This window comes from Amia ocellicauda, unplaced genomic scaffold, assembly GCF_036373705.1.
Source record: "Amia ocellicauda isolate fAmiCal2 unplaced genomic scaffold, fAmiCal2.hap1 HAP1_SCAFFOLD_30, whole genome shotgun sequence".
NCBI classification, from domain to species: domain Eukaryota; kingdom Metazoa; phylum Chordata; class Actinopteri; order Amiiformes; family Amiidae; genus Amia; species Amia ocellicauda.
In genome coordinates this window covers 1,184,638-1,204,802 of record NW_027102865.1, presented here as the reverse complement: position 1 = coordinate 1,204,802, position 20,165 = coordinate 1,184,638, and the positions used below count along the sequence as shown (strand labels likewise).

The 20,165-nt window shown below is 44.2% G+C and overlaps 12 non-coding genes and 24 pseudogenes across 12 annotated transcripts; all 36 read left to right on the top strand.

Annotated features, from left to right (window-relative positions):
• The first annotated feature begins 46 nt into the window (after nt 1–46).
• On the top strand, nt 47–165 carry LOC136729325 (5S ribosomal RNA). Its single transcript, XR_010808933.1, has one exon. It is a non-coding gene; the product is annotated as a 5S ribosomal RNA (ribosomal RNA).
• A 551-nt stretch (nt 166–716) lies between these two features.
• LOC136729413 (5S ribosomal RNA) lies at nt 717–835 on the top strand. The gene has a single exon (XR_010809012.1). It is a non-coding gene; the product is annotated as a 5S ribosomal RNA (ribosomal RNA).
• Nucleotides 836–1,060: 225 nt separating this feature from the next.
• Nucleotides 1,061–1,179, top strand: LOC136729375 (5S ribosomal RNA). The gene has a single exon (XR_010808978.1). It is a non-coding gene; the product is annotated as a 5S ribosomal RNA (ribosomal RNA).
• A 219-nt stretch (nt 1,180–1,398) lies between these two features.
• LOC136729631 (5S ribosomal RNA) lies at nt 1,399–1,517 on the top strand. Its single transcript, XR_010809046.1, has one exon. It is a non-coding gene; the product is annotated as a 5S ribosomal RNA (ribosomal RNA).
• A 209-nt stretch (nt 1,518–1,726) lies between these two features.
• LOC136729324 (5S ribosomal RNA) lies at nt 1,727–1,845 on the top strand. Its single transcript, XR_010808932.1, has one exon. It is a non-coding gene; the product is annotated as a 5S ribosomal RNA (ribosomal RNA).
• A 210-nt stretch (nt 1,846–2,055) lies between these two features.
• On the top strand, nt 2,056–2,174 carry LOC136729140 (uncharacterized; annotated as a pseudogene).
• Nucleotides 2,175–2,383: 209 nt separating this feature from the next.
• LOC136728939 (uncharacterized) lies at nt 2,384–2,502 on the top strand (annotated as a pseudogene).
• Nucleotides 2,503–2,717: 215 nt separating this feature from the next.
• On the top strand, nt 2,718–2,836 carry LOC136729151 (5S ribosomal RNA). Its single transcript, XR_010808849.1, has one exon. It is a non-coding gene; the product is annotated as a 5S ribosomal RNA (ribosomal RNA).
• A 210-nt stretch (nt 2,837–3,046) lies between these two features.
• LOC136729476 (uncharacterized) lies at nt 3,047–3,165 on the top strand (annotated as a pseudogene).
• A 220-nt stretch (nt 3,166–3,385) lies between these two features.
• On the top strand, nt 3,386–3,514 carry LOC136729159 (uncharacterized; annotated as a pseudogene).
• A 210-nt stretch (nt 3,515–3,724) lies between these two features.
• On the top strand, nt 3,725–3,843 carry LOC136729568 (uncharacterized; annotated as a pseudogene).
• A 218-nt stretch (nt 3,844–4,061) lies between these two features.
• On the top strand, nt 4,062–4,180 carry LOC136729722 (uncharacterized; annotated as a pseudogene).
• Nucleotides 4,181–4,396: 216 nt separating this feature from the next.
• Nucleotides 4,397–4,515, top strand: LOC136729394 (5S ribosomal RNA). The gene has a single exon (XR_010808994.1). It is a non-coding gene; the product is annotated as a 5S ribosomal RNA (ribosomal RNA).
• A 216-nt stretch (nt 4,516–4,731) lies between these two features.
• Nucleotides 4,732–4,850, top strand: LOC136728901 (uncharacterized; annotated as a pseudogene).
• Nucleotides 4,851–5,059: 209 nt separating this feature from the next.
• Nucleotides 5,060–5,178, top strand: LOC136729186 (uncharacterized; annotated as a pseudogene).
• A 215-nt stretch (nt 5,179–5,393) lies between these two features.
• LOC136729366 (5S ribosomal RNA) lies at nt 5,394–5,512 on the top strand. Its single transcript, XR_010808970.1, has one exon. It is a non-coding gene; the product is annotated as a 5S ribosomal RNA (ribosomal RNA).
• Nucleotides 5,513–5,728: 216 nt separating this feature from the next.
• LOC136729606 (uncharacterized) lies at nt 5,729–5,847 on the top strand (annotated as a pseudogene).
• A 216-nt stretch (nt 5,848–6,063) lies between these two features.
• On the top strand, nt 6,064–6,182 carry LOC136728900 (uncharacterized; annotated as a pseudogene).
• A 209-nt stretch (nt 6,183–6,391) lies between these two features.
• Nucleotides 6,392–6,510, top strand: LOC136729118 (uncharacterized; annotated as a pseudogene).
• Nucleotides 6,511–6,725: 215 nt separating this feature from the next.
• Nucleotides 6,726–6,844, top strand: LOC136729383 (5S ribosomal RNA). Its single transcript, XR_010808984.1, has one exon. It is a non-coding gene; the product is annotated as a 5S ribosomal RNA (ribosomal RNA).
• A 219-nt stretch (nt 6,845–7,063) lies between these two features.
• Nucleotides 7,064–7,182, top strand: LOC136729644 (uncharacterized; annotated as a pseudogene).
• Nucleotides 7,183–7,406: 224 nt separating this feature from the next.
• Nucleotides 7,407–7,525, top strand: LOC136728795 (uncharacterized; annotated as a pseudogene).
• A 220-nt stretch (nt 7,526–7,745) lies between these two features.
• On the top strand, nt 7,746–7,865 carry LOC136729098 (uncharacterized; annotated as a pseudogene).
• Nucleotides 7,866–8,078: 213 nt separating this feature from the next.
• LOC136729219 (uncharacterized) lies at nt 8,079–8,197 on the top strand (annotated as a pseudogene).
• An 882-nt stretch (nt 8,198–9,079) lies between these two features.
• Nucleotides 9,080–9,198, top strand: LOC136729617 (uncharacterized; annotated as a pseudogene).
• Nucleotides 9,199–9,414: 216 nt separating this feature from the next.
• Nucleotides 9,415–9,533, top strand: LOC136729386 (5S ribosomal RNA). Its single transcript, XR_010808987.1, has one exon. It is a non-coding gene; the product is annotated as a 5S ribosomal RNA (ribosomal RNA).
• Nucleotides 9,534–9,755: 222 nt separating this feature from the next.
• Nucleotides 9,756–9,874, top strand: LOC136729657 (uncharacterized; annotated as a pseudogene).
• A 216-nt stretch (nt 9,875–10,090) lies between these two features.
• LOC136728938 (uncharacterized) lies at nt 10,091–10,209 on the top strand (annotated as a pseudogene).
• Nucleotides 10,210–10,427: 218 nt separating this feature from the next.
• Nucleotides 10,428–10,546, top strand: LOC136728871 (uncharacterized; annotated as a pseudogene).
• Nucleotides 10,547–10,770: 224 nt separating this feature from the next.
• On the top strand, nt 10,771–10,889 carry LOC136729486 (uncharacterized; annotated as a pseudogene).
• Nucleotides 10,890–11,104: 215 nt separating this feature from the next.
• LOC136729165 (uncharacterized) lies at nt 11,105–11,223 on the top strand (annotated as a pseudogene).
• Nucleotides 11,224–11,437: 214 nt separating this feature from the next.
• On the top strand, nt 11,438–11,556 carry LOC136729731 (uncharacterized; annotated as a pseudogene).
• Nucleotides 11,557–11,772: 216 nt separating this feature from the next.
• Nucleotides 11,773–11,891, top strand: LOC136728917 (5S ribosomal RNA). The gene has a single exon (XR_010808828.1). It is a non-coding gene; the product is annotated as a 5S ribosomal RNA (ribosomal RNA).
• A 207-nt stretch (nt 11,892–12,098) lies between these two features.
• On the top strand, nt 12,099–12,217 carry LOC136729012 (uncharacterized; annotated as a pseudogene).
• A 221-nt stretch (nt 12,218–12,438) lies between these two features.
• Nucleotides 12,439–12,557, top strand: LOC136729646 (uncharacterized; annotated as a pseudogene).
• A 6,191-nt stretch (nt 12,558–18,748) lies between these two features.
• LOC136729278 (U5 spliceosomal RNA) lies at nt 18,749–18,863 on the top strand. The gene has a single exon (XR_010808890.1). It is a non-coding gene; the product is annotated as a U5 spliceosomal RNA (small nuclear RNA).
• Nucleotides 18,864–20,165: the final 1,302 nt, after the last annotated feature.

Sequence of the window (20,165 nt, the reverse complement as noted above, 5' to 3'; positions counted from 1 at the left end):
CAATACCCGCCAGCCTTTAATAGACATCATGCAGCCAGGCATCTTGGCTTGCGGCCACACCATCCTGAACGCGCCCGATCTCGTCAGATCTTGGAAGCTAAACGGGGCAGGGCCTGGTCAGTACTTGGATGGGAGACCTCCTAGAAATACCAGGTGCTGCAAGCTTTTTACGTCTCCAGGGTAACTTCATCGTAGCTCTTAATACTCTCTTTCTGTCTCCAGGAGATATAATTGAAGAATTGTACACGTACCCGGCTACTTTCAAAACCCTTTGCTGCACTGATATTTTTCCCTCCATTTTTCTTTTTTCTTTTTTTTTTTGCTGGAAGTTTCGTCAATACCCGCCAGCCTTAAAGAGACATCATGCAGCCGGGCCTCTCGGCTTTCGGCCACACCGTCCTGAACGCGCATGATATCGTCAGATCGCGGAAGCTAAACGGGGCAGGACCTGGTCAGTACTTGAATGTGAGACCTCCTGGAAATACCAGGTGCTGCAAGCTTTTACGTCTCCTGGGTAACTTTATCGTAGCTCTTAATACTCTCTATCTGTCTGGAGGAGATATAATTGAAGTATTGTACACGTACCCAGCTACTGTCAACACCATTTGCTGCACTGATATTTTTCCATCCATTTTTCTTTTTTTTTTTTTTTTTTTGCTGGAAGTTCCATCAATACCCGCCAACCTTTAAGAGACATCATGCAGCCAGGCCTCTCGGCTTGCGGCCACACCGTCCTAAATGCGCCCGATCTCGTCAGATCTCGGAAGCTAAACGGGGCAGGACCTGGTCAGTACTTGGATGGGAGACCTCCTAGAAATACCTGGTGCTGCAAGCTTTTTACGTCTCCTGGGTAACTTCATCGTAGCTCTTAATACTCTCTCTCTGTCTGGAGGAGATATAATTGAAGTATTGTACACGTATCCAGCTACTGTCAACACCCTTTGCTGCACTGATATTTTTCCATCCATTTTTCTTTTTTCTTTTTTTTCTTTTTTTTTTTTCTGGAAGTTCCGTCAATACCCGCTAACCTTTAAGAGACATCATGCAGCCAGGCCTTTCGGCTTGTGGCCACACCGTCCTGAATGCGCCCGATCTCATCAGATCTCAGAAGCTAAACGGGGCAGGGCCTGGTCAGTACTTGGATGGGAGACCTCCTAGAAATACCAGGTGCTGCAAGCTTTTTACGTCTCCTGGGTAACTTCATCGTAGCTCTTAATACTCTCTTTCTGTCTCCAGGAGATATAATTGAAGAATTGTACACGTACCCGGCTACTTTCAACACCCTTTCCTGCACTGATATTTTTCCCTCCATTTTTCTATTTTTTTTTTTTTTTTTTTGCTGGAAATTCCGTCAATACCCGCCAGCCTTTAATAGACATCATGCAGCCATGCATCTCGGCTTGCGGCCACACCATCCTGAACGCGCCCGATCTCGTCAGATCTCGGAAGCTAAACGGGGCAGGGCCTGGTCAGTACTTGGATGGGAGACCTCCTAGAAATACCAGGTGCTGCAAGCTTTTTACGTCTCCTGGGTAACTTCATCGTAGCTATTAATACTCTCTTTCTGTCTCCAGGAGATATAATTGAAGAATTGTACACGTACCCGGCTACTTTCAACACCCTTTGCTGCACTGGTATATTTCCCTCTATTTTTCTTTTTTTTTTTGCTGGCAGTTCCGTCAATACCCGCCAGCCTTTAAGAGACATCATGCAGCCAGGCATCTTGGCTTGCGGCCACACCATCCTGAACGCGCCCGATCTCGTCAGATCTTGGAAGCTAAACGGGGCAGGGCCTGGTCAGTACTTGGATGGGAGACCTCCTAGAAATACCAGGTGCTGCAAGCTTTTTACGTCTCCATGGTAACTTCATCGTAGCTCTTAATACTCTCTTTCTGTCTCCAGGAGATATAATTGAAGAATTGTACACGTACCCGGCTACTTTCAACACCCTTTGCTGCACTGGTATATTTCCCTCTATTTTTCTTTTTTTTTTTTGCTGGCAGTTCCGTCAATACCCGCCAGCCTTTAAGAGACATCATGCAGCCAGGCATCTTGGCTTGCGGCCACACCATCCTGAACGCGGCCGATCTCGTCAGATCTCGGAAGCTAAACGGGGCAGGACCTGGTCAGTACATGAAAGTGAGACCTCCTGGAAATACCTAGTGCTGCAAGCTTTTACGTCTCCTGGGTAACTTTATCGTAGCTCTTAATACTCTCTTTCTGTCTGGAGAAGATATAATTGAAGAATTGTACACGTACCCGTCTACTTTCAACACCCTTTGCTGCACTGGTATTTTTCCCTCTATTTTTCTTTTTTTGTTTTGCTGGCAGTTCCGTCAATACCCGCCAGCCTTTAAGAGACATCATGCAGCCAGGCATCTCGGCTTGCGGCCACACCATCCTTAACGCGCCCGATCTCGTCAGATCTTGGAAGCTAAACGGGGCAGGACCTGGTCAGTACATGAATGTGAGACCTCCTGGAAATACCTGGTGCTGCAAGCTCTTACGTCTCCTGGGTAACTTTATCGTAGCTCTTAATTCTCTCTTTCTGTCTGGAGGAGATATAATTGAAGAATTGTACACGTACCCAGCTACTGTCAACACCCTTTGCTGCACTGATATTTTTCCATCCATTTTTCTTTTTTTTTTTTTTTATTGCTGGAAGTTCCGTCAATACCCGCCAACCTTTAAGAGACATCATGCAGCCAGGCCTCTTGGCTTGTGGCCACACCGTCCTGAATGCGCCCGATCTCGTCAGATCTCGGAAGCTAAACGGGGCAGGGCCTGGTCAGTACTTGGATGGGAGACCTCCTAGAAATACCAGGTGCTGCAAGCTTTTTACGTCTCCTGGGTAACTTCATCGTAGCTCTTAATACTCTCTTTCTGTCTCCAGGAGATATAATTGAAGAATTGTACACGTACCCGGCTACTTTCAACACCCTTTGCTGCACTGGTATATTTCCCTCTATTTTTCTTTTTTTTTTTTGCTGGCAGTTCCGTCAATACCCGCCAGCCTTTAAGAGACATCATGCAGCCAGGCCTTTTGACTTGTGGCCACACCGTCCTGAATGCGCCCGATCTCATCAGATCTCGGAAACTAAACGGGGCAGGGCCTGGTCAGTACTTGGATGGGAGACCTCCTAGAAATACCAGGTGCTGCAAGCTTTATACGTCTCCTGGGTAACTTCATCGTAGCTCTTAATACTCTCTTTCTGTCTCCAGGAGATATAATTGAAGAATTGTACACGTACCCGGCTACTTTCAACACCCTTTCCTGCACTGATATTTTTCCCTCCATTTTTCTTTTTTTTTTTTTTTTTTTTTTGCTGGAAATTCCGTCAATACCCGCCAGCCTTTAAGAGACATCATGCAGCCAGACATCTCGGCTTGCGGCCACACCGTCCTGAACGCGCCCGATCTTGCCCGATCTTGTCAGATCTCGGAAGCTAAACGGGGCAGGACCTGGTCAGTACTTAAATGTGAGACCTCCTGGAAATACCAGGTGCTGCCAGCTTTTTACGTCTCCTGGGGAACTTCATCGTAGCTCTTAATACTCTCTTTCTGTCTGGAGAAGATATAATTGAAGAATTGTACATGTACCCGGCTACTTTCAACACCCTTTGCTGCACTGGTATTTTTCCCTCTATTTTTCTTTTTTTTTTTCGCTGGCAGTTCCGTCAATACCCGCCAGCCTTTAAGAGACATCATGTAGCCAGGCATCTCGGCTTGCGGCCACACCATCCTGAACGCGCCAGATCTCGTCAGATCTCGGAAGCTAAACGGGGCATGGCCTGGTCAGTACTTGGATGGGAGACCTCCTAGAAATACCAGGTGCTGCAAGCTTTTTACGTCTCCTGGTAACTTCATCGTAGCTCTTAATACTCTCTTTCTGTCTCCAGGAGATATAATTGAAGAATTGTACACGTACCCGGCTACTTTCAACACCCTTTCCTGCACTGATATTTTTCCCTCCATTTTTCTATTTTTTTTTTTTTTTTTTTGCTGGAAATTCCGTCAATACCCGCCAGCCTTTAAGAGACATCATGCAGCCAGGCATCTCGGCTTGCGGCCACACCATCCTGAACTCGCCCGATCATATCAGATTTCGGAAGCTAAACGGGGCAGGGCCTGGTCAGTACTTGGATGTGTGACCTCCTGGAAATACCAGGTGCTGCAAGCTTTTTACGTCTCCTGGGTAACTTCATCGTAGCTCTTAATACTCTCTTTCTGTCTCCAGGAGATATAATTGAAGAATTGTACACGTACCCAGCTAATGTCAACACCCTTTGCTGCACTGATATTTTTCCATCCATTTTTCTTTTTTTTTTTTTTTTTTGCTGGAAGTTCCGTCAATACCCGCCAACCTTTAAGAGACATCATGCAGCCAGGCCTCTCGGCTTGCGGCTACACCATCCTGAATGCGCCCGATCTCGTCAGATCTCGGAAGCTAAACGGGGCCGGGCCTGGTCAGTACATGGATGGGAGACCTCCTAGAAATACCAGGTGCTGCAAGCCTTTTACGTCTCCTGGGTAACTTCATCGTAGCTCTTAATACTCTCTTTCTGTCTCCAGGAGATATAATTGAAGAATTGTCCACTTACTAGGCTACTTTCAACACCCTTTGCTGCACTGATATTTTTCCCTCCATTTTTCTTTTTATTTTATTTTTTTGCTGGAAGTTCCGTCAATATCCGCCAGCCTTTAAGAGACATCATGCAGCCAGGCCTCTTGGCTTGTAGTCACACTGTCCTGAACGCGCCCGATCATATCAGATTTCGGAAGCTAAACGGGGCAGGGCCTGGTCAGTACTTGGATGTGTGACCTCCTGGAAATACCAGGTGCTGCAAGCTTTTTACGTCTCCTGGGTAACTTCATCGTAGCTCTTAATACTCTCTTTCTGTCTCCAGGAGATATAATTGAAGAATTGTACACGTACCCGGCTACTGTCAACACCCTTTGCTGCACTGGTATATTTCCCTCTATTTTTCTTTTTTTTTTTGCTGGCAGTTCCGTCAATACCCGCCAGCCTTTAAGAGACATCATGCAGCCAGGCATCTCGGCTTGCGGCCACACCATCCTGAACGCGCCCGATCTTGTCAGATCTCGCAAGCTAAACGGGGCAGGACCTGGTCAGTACATGAATGTGAGACCTCCTGGAAATACCTCGTGCTGCAAGCTTTTACGTCTCCTGGGTAACTTTATCGTAGCTCTTAATACTCTCTATCTGTCTGGAGGAGATATAATTGAAGTATTGTACACGTACCCAGCTACTGTCAACACCCTTTGCTGCACTGATATTTTTCCATCCATTTTTCTTTTTTTTTTTTTTTTTTGCTGGAAGTTCCGTCAATACCCGCCAACCTTTAAGAGACATCATGCAGCCAGGCCTCTCGGCTTGCGGCTACACCATCCTGAATGCGCCCGATCTCGTCAGATCTCGGAAGCTAAACGGGGTCGGGCCTGGTCAGTACATGGATGGGAGACCTCCTAGAAATACCAGGTGCTGCAAGCCTTTTACGTCTCCTGGGTAACTTCATCGTAGCTCTTAATACTCTCTTTCTGTCTCCAGGAGATATAATTGAAGAATTGTCCACTTACTAGGCTACTTTCAACACCCTTTGCTGCACTGATATTTTTCCCTCCATTTTTCTTTTTATTTTATTTTTTTGCTGGAAGTTCCGTCAATATCCGCCAGCCTTTAAGAGACATCATGCAGCCAGGCCTCTTGGCTTGTAGTCACACCGTCCTGAACGCTCCCGATCATATCAGATTTCGGAAGCTAAACGGGGCAGGGCCTGGTCAGTACTTGGATGGGAGACCTCCTAGAAATACCTGGTGCTGCAAGCCTTTTACGTCTCCTGGGTAACTTCATCGTAGCTCTTAATACTCTCTTTCTGTCTCCAGGAGATATAATTGAAGAATTGTACACGTACTAGGCTACTTTCAACACCCTTTGCTGCACTGATATTTTTCCCTCTATTTTTCTTTTTATTTTATTTTTTTGCTGGAAGTTCCGTCAATATCCGCCAGCCTTTAAGAGACATCATGCAGCCAGGCCTCTTGGCTTGTAGTCACACTGTCCTGAACGCGCCCGATCATATCAGATTTCGGAAGCTAAACGGGGCAGGGCCTGGTCAGTACTTGGATGTGTGACCTCCTGGAAATACCAGGTGCTGCAAGCTTTTTACGTCTCCTGGGTAACTTCATCGTAGCTCTTAATACTCTCTTTCTGTCTCCAGGAGATATAATTGAAGAATTGTACACGTACCCGGCTACTTTCAACACCCTTTGCTGCACTGGTATATTTCCCTCTATTTTTCTTTTTTTTTTTGCTGGCAGTTCCGTCAATACCCGCCAGCCTTTAAGAGACATCATGCAGCCAGGCATCTCGGCTTGCGGCCACACCATCCTGAACGCGCCCGATCTCGTCAGATCTCGCAAGCTAAACGGGGCAGGACCTGGTCAGTACATGAATGTGAGACCTCCTGGAAATACCTCGTGCTGCAAGCTTTTACGTCTCCTGGGTAACTTTATCGTAGCTCTTAATACTCTCTATCTGTCTGAAGGAGATATAATTGAAGTATTGTACACGTACCCAGCTACTGTCAACACCCTTTGCTGCACTGATATTTTTCCATCCATTTTTCTTTTTTTTTTTTTTTTTTGCTGGAAGTTCCGTCAATACCCGCCAACCTTTAAGAGACATCATGCAGCCAGGCCTCTCGGCTTGCGGCCACACCATCCTGAATGCGCCCGATCTCGTCAGATCTCGGAAGCTAAACGGGGCAGGGCCTGGTCAGTACATGGATGGGAGACCTCCTAGAAATACCAGGTGCTGCAAGCGTTTTACGTCTCCTGGGTAACTTCATCGTAGCTCTTAATACTCTCTTTCTGTCTCCAGGAGATATAATTGAAGAATTGTCCACTTACTAGGCTACTTTCAACACCCTTTGCTGCACTGATATTTTTCCCTCCCTTTTTCTATTTTTTTTTTTTTTTTTTTGCTGGAAGTTCCGTCAATACTTGCCAGCCTTTAAGAGACATCATGCAGCCAGGTCTCTTGGCTTGCGGCCACACCGTCCTGAACGCGCCTGATCTCATCATATCTCGGAAGCAAAACGGGGCAGGGCCTGGTCAGTACTTGGTTGGGTGACCTCCTGGAAATGCCAGGTGCTGCAAGCTTTTTACGTCTCCTGGGTAACTTCATCGTAGCTCTTAATACTCTCTTTCTGTCTGGAGGAGATATAATTGAAGAATTGTACACGTATCCGGCTACTTTCAAAACCCATTACTGCACTGATATTTTTCCCTCCATTTTTCTTTTTCTTTTTTTTTTTTTTTTTTTTGCTGGAAGTTCCGTCAATACCCGCCAGCCATTAAGAGACATCATGCAGCCAGGCCTCTCGGCTTGCGGCCACACCATCCTGAACGCGCCCGATCTCGTCAGATCTCGGAATTTAAACGGGGCAGGGCCTGGTCAGTACTTTTATGGGTGACCTTCTGGAAATACGAGGTGCTGCAAACTTTTTACGTCTCCTGGGTAACTTCATCGTAGCTCTTAATACTCGCTTTCTGTCTGGAGGAGATATAATTGAAGTATTGTACACGTACCCGGCTACATTCAACACCCTTTCCTGCACTGATATTTTTCCCTCCATTTTTCTATTTTTTTTTTTTTTTTTTTTCTTGGATGTTCCGTCAATACCCGCCAGCCTTTTAGAGACATCATGCAGCCAGGCGTCTTGGCTTGTGTGCCACACCATCCTGAATGCGCCCGATCTCGTCAGGTCTCGGAAGCTAAACGGGGCAGGTCCTGATCAGTACTTGGATGGGTGACCTCCTGGAAATACCATGTAATGCAAGCATTTTACGTATCCTGTGTAACTTCATCGTAGCTCTTAATACTCTTTCTGTCTGGAGGAGATATAATTGAAGTATTGTACACGTACCCGGCTACTTTCAACACCCTTTGCTGCACTGAAATTTTTCCCTCCATTTTTGTTATTTCTTTTTTTTTTGCTGGAAGTTCCGTCAATACCCTCCAGCCTTTTAGAGACATTATGCAGCCAGGCCTCTTGGCTTGCGGCCACACCGTCCTGAACGCGCCCGATCTCGTCAGACCTTGGAAACTAAACGAGCCAGGGCCTGGTTGGTACTTGGATGGGTGACTTCCTGGAAATACCATGTAATGCAAGCTTTTTACGTATCCTGTGTAACTTCATCGTAGCTCTTAATACTCTCTTTCAGTCTGGAGGAGATATAATTGAAGAATTGTACACGTACCCGGCTACTTTCAACACCCTTTGCTGCACTGATATTTTTCCCTCCATTTTTCTTTTTTCTATTGATTTTTGCAGGAAGTTCCATCAATACCCTCCAGCCTTTAAGAGACATCATGCAGCCAGGCCTCTTGGCTTGCGGCCACACCGTGTTGAACGCGCCCCATCTCGTCAGCTCTCGGAAGCTAAACTGGGCAGGGCCTGGTCATTACTTGAATGTGAGACCTTCTGGAAATTCCAGGCGCTGCAAGCTTTTTTCGTCACCTGGGGAACTTCGTCGTAGCTTTTAATACTCTCTTTCTGTCTGGAGGAGATTTAATTGAAGAATTGTACACGTACCTGGCTACTTTCAACACCCTTTGCGGCAGTGATATTTTTCCCTCCATTTTTCTTATTTCTTTTTTTTTTTTTATTTGCTGGAAGTTCCGTCAATACCCGCCAGCCTTTAAAAGACATAATGCAGCCAGGTCTCTCGGCTTGCGGCCACACCGTCCTGAACGCGTCAGATCTCGGAAGCTGAACGGGGCAGGGTCCTGGTCAGTACTTGGATGGGTGACCTCCTGGAAATACCAGGTGCTGCAAGCTTTTATCGTCACTTGGGTAACTTTATCTTAGCTCTTAATACTCTCTTTCTGTCTGAAGGAGATATAATTGAAGTATTGTAAACGTACCCGGCTACTTTCAACACCCTTTGCTGCACTGATATTTTTCCCTCCATTTTTCTTTTTTCTTTTTTTTTTGCTGGAAGTTCCGTCAATACCCTCCAGCCATTTAGAGACATCATGGAGCCAGGCCTCTTGGCTTGCGGCCACACTGTCCTGAACGTGCCCGATCTCGTCAGACCTTGGAAACTAAACGGGCCAGGGCCTGGTTAGTACTTGGATGGGTGACCTCCTGGAAATACCAGGTGATGCAAGCTTTTTACGTATCCTGTGTAACTTCATCGTAGCTCTTAATACTCTCTTACAGTCCGGAGGAGATATAATTGAAGAATTGTACACGTACCCGGCTACTTTCAACACCCTTTGCTGCACTGATATATTTCCCTCCATTTTTCTTTTTTCTTTTATTTTTTGCTGTAAGTTCCGTCAATACCCTCCAGCCTTTAAGAGACTTCATGCAGCCAAGCCTCTTGGCTTGCGGCCACACCGTCTTGAACGCGCCCGATCTCGTCAGATCTCGGAAGCTGAACAGGGCAGGGCCTGGTCAGTACTTGGATGGGTGACCTCCTGGAAATAACAGGTGCTGCAAGCTTTTTTCGTCACTTGGGTAACTTCATCATAGCTCTTTATACTCTCTTTCTGTCTGGAGGAGATATAATTGAAGAATTGTACACGTACCCGGCTACTTTCAACACCCTTTCCTGCACTGATATTTTTCCCTCCATTTTTCTATTTTTTTTTTTTTTTTTTTTTTTCTGGAAATTCCTTCAATACCCGCCAGCCTTTAAGAGACATCATGCAGCCAGGCGTCTCGGCTTGTGGCCACACCGTCCTGAATGCGCACGATCTCGTCAGATCTCGGAAGCTAAACGGGGCAGGGCCTGGTCAGAACTTAGATGGGAGACCTCCTGGAAATACCAGGTGCTGCAAGCTTCTTACATCACTTGGGTAATTTCATCGTAGCTCTTAATACTCTCTTTCTGTCTGGAGGAGATATAATTGAAGTATTGTACATGTACCCGGCTACTTTTAACACCCTTTGCTGCACTGATATTTTTCCCTCCAGTTCTCTTTTTTCTTCTTCATTTTGCTGGAAGATCCGTCAATACCCACCAGCCTTTAAGAGACATCATGCAGCCAGGCCTCTTGGCTTGCGGCCACACCGTCCTGAACGCGCCCGATCTCGTCAGATCTCGGAAACGAAACGGGGCAGGACCTGGTCAGTACTTGGATAGGAGATCTCCTGGAAATACCAGGTGCTGCCAGCTTTTTACGTCTGCTGGGTAACTTTATCGTAGCTCTTAATACTCTCTTTCAGTCTGGAGGAGATATAATTGAAGTAATGTACATTTACCCAGCTACTTTTAACACCCTTTGCTGCACTGATATTTTTGCCTCCATTTTTCTTTTTCTTTTCTTTTTTTCTGCTGGAAGTTCCGTCAATACCCACCAACCTTTAAGAGACATCATGCAGCCAGGCGTCTCGGCTTGTGGCCACACCGTCCTGAATGCGACCAATCTCGTCAGATCTCGGAAGCTAAACGGGGCAGTGCCTGGTCTGTACTTGGATGGGTGACCTCCTGGAAATACCAGGTGCTGCAAGCTTTTTACTTCTCCTGGGTAACTTTATCGTAGCTCCTAATACTCTCTTTCTGTCTGTAGGAGATATAATTGAAGTATTGTACACGTACCCGGCAACTTTCAACACCCTTTGCTGCACTGATATTCTTGCCTCCGTTTTTCTTTTTTTTTTTTTTTTTTTTTTTTTTGCTGGAAATTCCGTCAATACCCGCCAGCCTTTAAGAGACATCATGCAGCCAGGCATCTCGGCTTGCGGCCACACCATCCTGAACGCGCCCGATCTCGTCAGATCTCGGAAGCTAAACGGGGCAGGACCTGGTCAGTACTTGAATGTGAGACCTCCTGGAAATACCTGGTGCTGCAAGCTTTTACGTCTCCTGGGTAACTTTATCGTAGCTCTTAATACTCTCTTTCAGTCTGGAGGAGATATAATTGAAGAATTGTACACGTACCCGGTTACTTTCAACACCCTTTGCTGCAGTGGTATTTTTCCCTCCATTTTTCTTTTTTCTTTTTTATTTTGCTGGAAGTTCCGTCAATACCCTCCAGCCTTTAAGAGACATCATGCAGCCAGGCCTCTTGGCATGCGGACACATTGTCCTGAACGCGCCCGAACTCATCAGATCTCGGAAGCTAAACGGGGCAGGACCTGGTCAGTACTTGAATGTGAGACCTCCTAGAAATACCTGGTGCTGCAAGCTTTTACGTCTCCTGGGTAACTTCATCGTAGCTCTTTATACTCTCTTTCTGTCTGGAGGAGATATAATTGAAGTATTGTACACGTACCCGGCTACTTTTAACACCCTTTGCTGCACTGATATTTTTCCCTCCATTTTTCTTTTTTCATTTTTTTTTGCTGGAAGTTCTGTCAATACCCTCCAGCCATTTAGAGACATCATGCAGCCAGGCCTCTTGGCTTGCGGCCACACCGTCCTGAACGCGCCTGATCTCGTCAGACCTTGGAAACTAAACGGGCCAGGGCCTGGTTAGTACTTGGATGGGTGACCTCCTGGAAATACCAGGTGATGCAAGCTTTTTACTTATCCTGTGTAACTTCATCGTAGCTCTTAATACTCTCTTTCAGTCTGGAGGAGATATAATTGAAGAATTGTACACGTACCCGGCTACTTTCAACATCCTTTGCTGCACTGATATTTTTCCCTCCATTTTTCTTTTTTCTTTTTTTTTTTGCTGGAAGGTCCGTCAAAACCCGCCCGCCTTTAAGAGACATCATGCTGCCAGGCCTCTCGGCTTGCGGCCACGCCGTCCTGAACGCGACCGATCTCATCAGATCTCGGAAGCTAAACAGGGCAGGGCCTGGTCAGTACTTGGATGGGTGACCTCCTGGAAATACCAGGTGCTGCAAGCTTTATACGTCTCCTGGGTAACATCATCGTAGATCTTAATACTCTTTCTGTCTGGAGGAGATATAATTGAAGAAATGTACACGTACCCGGCTACTTTCAACACCCTTTGCTGAACTGATATTTTTCCCTCCATTTTTCTTTTTTTATTTGCTGGAAGTTCCGTCAACACCCGTCAGCCTTTAAGAGACATCATGCAGCCAGGCCTCTCGGCTTGCGGCTACACCGTCCTGGACGCACCCCGTCTCGTCAGATCTCGGAAGCTAAACGGGGCATGGCCTGGTCAGTACTTGGATGGGAGATCTCCTAGAAATACCAGGTGCTGCAAGCTTCTTACGTCTCCTGGGTAACTTCATCGTAGCTCTTAATACTCTCATTCTGTCTGGAGGAGATATAATTGAAGAATTGTACACGTTCCCGGCTACTTTCAACACCCTTTCCTGCACTGTTATTTTTCCCTCCATTTTTTAATTTTTTTATTTTTTATTTTTTGCTGGAAATTCCGTCAATACCCGCCAGCCTTTAAGAGACATCATGCAGCCAGGCATCTCGGCTTGCGGCCACACCGTCCTGAACGTGCCCGATCTCGTCAGACCTTGGAAACTAAACGGGCCAGGGCCTGGTTAGTACTTAGATGGGTGACCTCCAGGAAATACCAGGTGATGCAAGCTTTTTACGTCTCCTGGGTAACTTCATCGTAGCTCTTAATACTCTTTATCTGTCTGGAGGAGATATAATTGAAGTATTGTACACTTTGTCTTAGGGACAGTCTGGCTAGCAGTGACTGAGTGGTTGACAGACGACAAGCAACGGAATGTACGTGCTCTGTGATGTCATAACAGTCAGCTGAGAGAGGCTCGTGATGTCATCGCTGAGCTGTCTGTCTGTCTGTCTGTCTCTCTCTCTCTCTTTCTCTCTCTCTCTCTCTCTCTCTCTTCCTCTCAATTCAATTAATTTGTATTGTCAAAGCAATTGGACATACATACATACATATGTATATATATATACATACATACATACATCCATACATGCTAGAAAGTCATTACTATGTTATCTTAAAGGCTAACTAAGCAGAACATATATCATTATAGAACAGAGTTCATAGGTCAACACATGGTTTTAGGGAACAGGCACGTAGGTCATACCGTTTGACAATGTCTCCAAGGTTCTCATTGTAAATAACAAACAGAAATCAAACTATCTTCTGGGCTGACCTTCTAGCTTGACCGTATCTTTCTTAAGTATACAAGAGAGAAAAACAGGTGTAAGAAAATAATTTCTAATTTTCCTTCTACACATATATACATACATACATACATATGTAGCGTTATGTTGGGTGTATTTGGATAAGAGCATTTGGGCTCTGAGCTGAAGCACTGATCTAAAGAAGACCTCTCCCCCCCCAAAGTTATCAGATTTCCTTAGCTCATCAGCTTGGAACTGGTTTGCATCAAAGTGACAGTTTTGGGGAGGATGGCACCGAGAAGAGGCCAAATAGTTTGGAATTCTGCTATGAGATGTCTGGAGAAAGGGGCCTGTAGGTGATAAAAACTCTTTGAAGTGGATGAGAGCCGAAATCCCGACATAGAGCTACGAACCCAGGCCAACCGGCATTTCCAAAAGATGGCATGGATTGACATCAGTCATAAATAAAGCCTCCCTCCAATAGGACACTGGGGGCTGAAACCGAAATCCAATCTCAAGAACTCAGGGACCAATCACCTACTGATCTGACAGACTATAAGGAACAGCGGACAGTCTTTCTCTCTCTCTCTCTCTCACCTGAACCAGAAACTCACTGCCACAGCTCAACCTGTAGCTCTATTGCCAGAACCGGAATCAGAAACCAACCAAGTCTTTGCCGGCAACAGAAGAGTTAAACTGGGAGAAGGAGATTGAGCGAAGAATTATTTTAAAGGACTTTATTAAATAAATAACTTCACAGACCCACCTGATCAGTGGAGTTTTACAGCTGGACAATTGACTAAGTCGACTGAATACGAAAGTGTCAGTCACTTAAATAGCTATTTGAGTCTTAAGAAACTTGACCCTTGGAACAAACAGGGCCCTGCTTTCCTCAAAGACTTTGTCTTCAAGTAACTACGGTGGAACCCTGCTTACAAAGAAGATTTTGTGCACAACCTTGGAGCCTTCAAACCAATGGAAAATCTGTTTGGAAAAGACTCTACATTCGCGAAACCCCAACTTCCAGGTGCATCGACTGAGTGGAAGTTCTTGGACAAAGCCGAACCGGACTGCCTTTGTTCCAAACCACACGGACCTCGTGCCGTGTGCTGTTATCTGAGCCCGAAGCCAGAGAGGCCTCTCTGCGACGAAGTTCACATAAGTTTAACAGTTTGGAGTTTGTGATTCATGACATTTGAGAAATCAATTAGAAATGTTAATCTGTGATTCATAACTCTAGAATGTGTAATATCATTTAGTTTTCTTAAATATAAATGTGAGTTGCATTAAACTGTTTTGTTGATAATTTTAGAAATAAAATCTGTCAACGCCGAGAAATATCTTCTCATTCCTGTTTAACTGTTTAGTCTGAAATTGACACAAGTTAATAGACATTAGATTATTGGTGGCCCTGCCTATCCTTAATCATTGAATAATAATCAGTTAAGGGAAATTGTGGTAACAAATATGATCTTTCTCGGCACCTAAACGTAAATGAGACTGATATATATATAACGAGAAGTTACCTGACATAAATACTAACCTGCGTAGTTATTTAATGTCTGACTAATAATACTAAGGAGAGACTCACCTTCGTCTTACTAACCGGTATTGTAGTCAATGTGTTTATAACCTTTTTTGTTTAACGATTTGTTAAACGGAATGTACGTGCTCTGTGATGTCATAGCAGTAAGCTGAGAGAGGCTCGTCATGTCATCGCTGAGCTGGCTGGCTGGCTCTCTGTGTGTGTGTGTGTGTGTGTGTGTGTGTGTCTCTCTGTCTGTCTGTCTGTCTGTCTCTCTCTCTCTCTCTTACTCTCTCTCTCTCCCTCTCAATTCAATTCATTTGTATTGTCAAAGCAATTGGACATGCATACATACATACATACATATATATGGAAAATAAACAATATGTGTACATCTCTTTCTGCATTAGTGGTGCCCTCACAGATGTGCAAGTTACATGACAGACAGACAGACAGACACTCACACACACTTTCACACACACACACACACACACACACTTTCACAGACAGACAGACAGACAGACACACACACACACACACACACACACTTGTATACCTGACACGTATAGAAGACTGGATAGGGAGATATAAATAGCAATGGGGAGACTCTTGTACTTGGTGTGGCTCTATCCATATAGTGGGGCCAGCAGCCACTTAGCAGGTGCAGCAATAGAAGCTCAGCCTGGGGAGACTGGATTTAGCATTTCCTCTCCATTTTGATAACTATCCATAATCATTTCTGCAAAATACTTCTATGATACCTATGTATGTTTTTTACTTGTACTATATTATACTATCAAGTATCAGTGTACACATACAATGTGACCTGTTACATTAATACAGAGGCCACGGAAGGCCAGATCACTAATAGCCACTGTCCCCTGATATTACACTTTTTTACAATCACTTTGGCACTCATTTCAGAACCTTGATGTCATTTTTCAAAACTCTAGACACCCGATGATCAAAATGCACATTTTTCAAAACTCTAACACTTTTTTACAATTGCTTGGATACAATACACATCAACCTCAGATCATTTGTTCATTGAACTAAAATGACACAACTTAACATCAAAGTATTACCATTTCAAAATGCAATTCACACATTACATCTGAGATCACTGTCTATTCATTTCATTACAAAGATCTAACTATCAATTGATACAGCTGCTCAAAATGATAAGTGACTGTTGCATTACTCTTAATGCATAATTTTATGGAAACTGACAAACAATATTCCATGTTTCGATCATGAAAGTTTCAGGATAATGAGATCCATTGACATCAATAAACGAGGAGCATGAACCAGTTGGACTACATTATCTATGGATGTAATATTTCATCATCATTCATCATCATGTAGCACTTTTCCACACCATGTTTGCAGTGTGGAAGGAAAGTTAGAATTTTTTTCTCTAATACCTGTTTTTCTCTCTTGTATACTTAAGAAAGATAAGGTCAAGCTAGAAGGTCAGGCCAGAAGGTAGTTTGATTTCTGTTTGTTATTTACGATGAGAATCTTGGAGACAATGTCAAACAGTATGATTGAAGTGCCTGCTCCCTAATCCATGTGTTGATCTATGAACTCTGTCCTATAATGATATAAATTCTGCTTAGCTAACTTTTAAGATAACATAGTAATGACTTTCTGATTATAACCAGCTCTTAGATTTTTGTGTATAAAAGCTCTGACTGTTAAAATGAAGGCAGAGCGACTTTGGGATCTACTTGAGTCACTGTTCCTCTCCACGCTGCGTGTATTAAAGGCATTGCAACTAACGCTCCAACCTGGTTGAAGATGATTGTTCTTCCACATCAGATTTGACATTACTGTATGTATGCAGGCCCTTGTAATTGCTTTTCCAATACTGCCAACTGGTTATTGATGATTGATTTCACATTGTGGTACGAGTATCGAGTGAAATGAGTGCTATCCACCCCAGCAACACAGTGATAACATGGAGCCGGCAAGTCATCCAGGTCACAATAGAGGTCAAGCAGTGGGAGGAGGAAGACGTGGTGGTCAAAGGAATGGAAGGGGACATGCACCCCTTCTGAGAGGTGGTCGTGGGCCTCGTCATAGAGGAGGGCTTAGGCCTCACCAGAGAGGCAGCCATGGGCCTCATTTGAGAGGTGTTGGGGGAACGTGGTAGAGGACAAGGCCACGGACCAGACAGCGGCAGCAACAGCAAATAGTGTCCAGTGAAATCCGAGAAATAGTTGTAGAGCATGTTGTAAATCATGGCATGACCATGACTGAGGCAGCTACAATGATTCAATCAAACCTCAGAATCAACTCAGGATCAACTGTGGCCTCAATCATCAGAAATGTCCGTACTGAGAAGCGTCAAGTCTTCAGCATGCACTAAACATTAGGCTACTCTCAATTGTCAAATGACTGTATACTGCATACCAATGTGTAGCACAGAGTATAGTGTGCCTTTTGAAAGAAATGCAGACAGAGTGAAGCAGCTGATGACTGAGTATGTTCAGGTATGTTCAGTTTCAAGATGCCTCTTGTGAAAAATGGTTGTGAGAACCTGAACCTGAACACAGGGCTGATGGAAATTCAGAAGTACAGTAATCAATCCTTTGTTTTACACTAAGCCAGGTGAGGAACACTGCAGTTGACATTTTACTGTAGTTTTGTTCTTTTTTGTAGCTAATTATTGTTGCATGGCTTCAAAGAAACCTATGGTGTGATTTGATTGTATTGCATCAATACATTTCAGATTTTGTTCAATGATTCCACTGTGTCTGTAGTATTCTCTCTACTAGTCCTTTTACAGTGATGTATTTATGTGTAGTACCATAATGAAACATGTATCACATATTTTGTACTACAATATTTAATGATTGTACGAACAACTACACAGTGAAACTATCGGTATCTTCTGTGTGGGTGATCTAAATAAATGTTACTATGGTATTTCATGATAAATGAATTATTTGAACCAACAAGTCTGCAAGTGCAAGGTTTCTTTAAAGATATGAATGCACAATGCAATGTTTTGAACATTGGACAGCCTGTGTTACAAGTGATGACCGTTTTGAGTTTTGTGTCTAGAGTTTTGAAAAATGACATCAAGGTTCTGAAATTAGTGACAAAGTGATTGTAAAAAACTGTATATTCATCCTATTTAATGTGCTCTTTTAAAATGTACTTTTCTTTTTTATGTTGCCATTTCTGTTCTACCAATGTTTCAGTTGTTAGCCAAAGATTGACAGAGTACATCTGATACACACAGGCCAGACAGCAAGGATTTCTTTTTGAAATTCAATTACAAATGCTGCATGAACTCATCAATACGATTAGAGCTCCTGAAAGCAATATAACTAACTCACTCTACAGCATCTCATTAGCAGTGAAAAGAAACCAAGAAAGTTGGGACAGTCGACTGTTTACCACTATGTAACATCACCTTTTCTTTTAATAACACTTATTAAGCACTTGGGCACTGAAGACACCACTTGGTTAAGTTTAGCAAGTGGGATTTCCCCCCATTCATCCATTATGCATTTCCTCAGCTGCGCAACTGCACAGGGCCTTCGTTGTCTTAATTTGCACTTCATAGTGCGCCACACATTCTCAATTCGGAGACAGGTCAGGACTGCAGGCAGGCCATGCTAGCACCCGCACTCTCTGCCTACGCAACCATGCGCTTGTAATCTGGGCAGAATGTGGTTTGGCGTTATCCTGCTGAAAAATGCAGGGATGTCCCTGGAAAAGACGATGTCTGGATGGCAGCATATGTTGCTCCAAAATGTGTACATCTCTTTCTGCAAAAATGGTGCCCTCACAGATGTGCGAGTTACATGACAGACAGACACTCATACACACTGTCACACCCACACACACACACACACTTTCACAGACAGACACACGCACACACACTCACTTTCACACAGAGACAGACACACAAACACAGAGACAGACACACACACACTCACTTTCACACAGAGACACACAAACACATACACTTTCACACAGACACACACACACATACATACATACATACATACATATATAAGGAAAAGAAACAATACATTTAAAAATCACAAAAAGATGTAATAAAGTACAGAAAATCTAAATGTAATAAAATGTGATCTTTAATACACACAAATATGTATGGCTGGTCGGATGCGTCTTGGACTCGGGTTCCTCTTCATTACGTATAATGCTTTTGCCTTTTGCTATAGCTTTCCGTGGAGGGGATCGTGGGTGAGTTTGTACCATTCTTGGGAGGCTCTGCCTTGTTGGGGCGGAGCTGTGATCCAGGTGAACAGCAGATCGGACATAGGTGGGCATGTGGGCGGAGGAGGAAGGCCGGTCAAGCAAATAAGCTTGCTAAGGTACGCAGCAGCAGCAAGCAGCCCCACCATCCAGTCAGCCAGCCAGTCTGGCTGGCAGTGACTGAGTGGTTGACAGACGGCAAGCAACGGAATGTACGTGCTCTGTGATGTCATAGGAGTCACCTGAGAGAGATGTTTGTGATGTCATCGCTGAGCTGGCTGGCTCTGTGTGTCTTGCTGGCTGTGTGTGTGTGTGTGAGAGAGAGAGAGACTTTTTGACTTTTATCAGACTTCATTGCCTGTTTGCAACACGCAATAATTCATACAAAAGAAAATAAATAAATAAATAAAAAATAGTGTTCCCCTTTGTTTGTCTCCCCCCAACAAGCATTAACTCCGCCACTGATCTGTACACTTTTAAAGAAAGCAACCCAATACACACAACAAAACAACCATCAAATACTAAACCCTATAAATGAATTACATAATAAAAACCAACTCCCCGTCATACAATTCACAAAGGGCATCATTAATACACCAGACCTGTTCAAAACTCTCCAAATCATTCATCAGCCTGTAATAGTTAAACTCTAGTCTGACTCTGCACTTGACCAGCATGGCAAACACTCTCACTGCATCCTCACTGCCCTCCCCACACACTCTGTTCTTCCTAGTCTTATAGACGGCCATTTTAGCCTGGCCCAGCAAGAAGTTTACCAGCTGGTCCACATGTTTGGTCTTTCTGGTGTATCGCGCCCCTAAAATAAAAACCTTTGTGTTAAAAATCAGGTTAAGATCAGTAAAAAGACGAGTTAAAAGACTAAAAATGGGTGACAACCGAGAGCAAGTGCTGAAACAGTGAAACACGGTCTCTCTCTGAGCACAGAATGGGCAGGCGTCGGACACAGCAGGGTTAAGAACAGTAATAAAAGAATTGACAGCAATAATGGTGTGTAACACCCTCCACTGCAGATTGCCAGCTCTCTTATTGAGGGGGGCTTGTACAGGCTTCTCCAGGCGGGCGCAGTGTCTTCCCCCAGCCCCAGCCTGTAAAGTAATTTTAGGAATCACAAAGAAACAGTTGAAAGTGCTAAATAAGTATTTTGATGCACCATATTAATTTAGGAAATTTACATGTTGTTTTTCATCAGCTTCTGTATCTGATGGCTCCACATCACTGGCTGGATTGACAGCAACGACACTCTAAAAAAAGAAGTGTTAAGTTTGAGCATTCAGGACTTGTTTTGAAGATCCTGAATATCACTGGTCCACAA